Below are 1,887 nucleotides of genomic sequence, written 5' to 3'. Positions count from 1 at the left end.
GCTGAAGATTGATCAGGATCAGGGCTCAGCAGCCCAGTAACAGAATCAGTGAGAACTCTCAATATTCCCTATATACAGGGAATTATAGGAATGTACCTTGTGCATGCTTTTAAACGGGAATATGAATCCATGGCTAGATTAGTATGTGGAATAGGAATTGGCAAATCAGGAACCTAGGAGGAAACTGGGAGAAAAGCTTATTTCCAGTGTCCTTAATAAAAATACTTGAGAACCAGTACTGGAAAAGGTCAGAAATTGCAGAAACAGCACTGGGACTGTTGTAAAACTCGGTTATGCTGGAGGAGAAATTCTTTGGCCTATCATCCTTCTCCAGTCTGGGAAGGTCATCTTCTGGTACAAGAGCTGTTGCAATGTGTTTCTTAGTAATGGTATGTTCTGTTATTGCTCAAGTTGATGGTTTGGTCCAAATGAGACCCTCCCACTCCACGCTGTCAATCTACCCTGAGTCTCCTGTCAGTCCTACCTTAGGCCCACCCACATGCTTGGAATTCCACTTCGGAAACCCCCTAAAATTTAACGTTTGATTAGTCCATGTGACCCAATTTCTCCCCCTACCTCCCTCATTGGATGATGATTTTGTGAACTCTGCCTTTTACCCTCCCCAGGATATCTCTGATTAGCTCATGCTTTGTACCCTCCCTTTGAACTGCCTCCCTATTTCAGCTGTTGCATGCTCGCATTTTCTGTCTTTTGCCCCCAAGATTGGCCAGAGCAATAAATCCTCTATTATCCCATGCAAAAAATCTCCCTCTCATCCTTGTCTCCTCAGAGCGCAGAATGACAGCCAAAAAGCCATAGAGCAAGTGCTCTGGTCACGTCTTGGGTCATCCTGCTCCTGGGGTGTGACCCACTCCTGTCGAGGGCTGAAGTGATAGGGCCAGATAAGCTCCAGCCTATGCATTGAAGAGTGAGTTCCTTGCTTCTCTGAAAGACAAGTAAGAGCAGCCATGAAGGATCTACTGTAGGAAGACAAAATCTGTGTGGTGAAATAGTGGGTTGGCAGTAGGAAGACATGGAAATAAAAGGGAGGCTGAAGGTCAGAAAACCACTGGCTATCATGTTCAGGAGGAAGTGGAAAAAAATGAGGAAAGCAAAGAGAAGTATTTGATAGATATCAAATAAAGCAATCTCACTGATGAATGGTAAAGCTGGAGAGAAGAACAAGGTTAAAATATTCTGCTGAAACAAATTTGGTAAGTCAATAGAGAAACTGAAATCCCTTGTTGGCAAACACAGGAATGGCGAGTATTGCTTATAGTTAGCGTATTAAAAGACCAGTGGATGGCAGCATATTTTTACTACCAGAATACAGGGTTGTCATGCCACATGTTTTGGTTGTAGCTTATCTGGTGACTAACACATCATATGTCCCAAGAACAAATCCATGTTTGACTGGTAAGTCAGCACAAGCTGCTCTTTTGTGCTCTTTATGTACAGGTCATGTTTCTCCAAGACACTGGTGACCACTATTGTAGCTGTCTCACCCTGAGTCATCTGGAAGATCAGGAGCATATTCACAAGAACAGGAGTCAGCTGCACACACTCTCTCTATGAGTTTATAAGAATATTTTGGGAATAAAAACTCAAACTGAAGAATCATCTCAGTGCATTACTTCTGATAGTTCAGTATGGTCTTAGTCTCAGGTTTATTGTTCTGCTATGAAGCTGATGATTTCTTCTCAAAAGTTGGGAATAAAGTCTGTAAATCATAGAGAAATGTTTTGAGATATAAAATTACATATGAAGACAAGAACTGTGTACCACTTCAGGTCATTGCATAACACCCATCCAACCCAAATCTGGTGAGCATGAAGTAATTACGTGGAACACTTATTTGCTAATTAGACTTCAAAAAAAAACCCCACG

Source organism: Pseudopodoces humilis, chromosome 10 (assembly GCF_049639895.1).
Source record: "Pseudopodoces humilis isolate 2021_Gansu_Grassland_sample_001 chromosome 10, ASM4963989v1, whole genome shotgun sequence".
Lineage (NCBI taxonomy): Eukaryota > Metazoa > Chordata > Aves > Passeriformes > Paridae > Pseudopodoces > Pseudopodoces humilis.
This window is presented reverse-complemented; position numbering follows the sequence as displayed.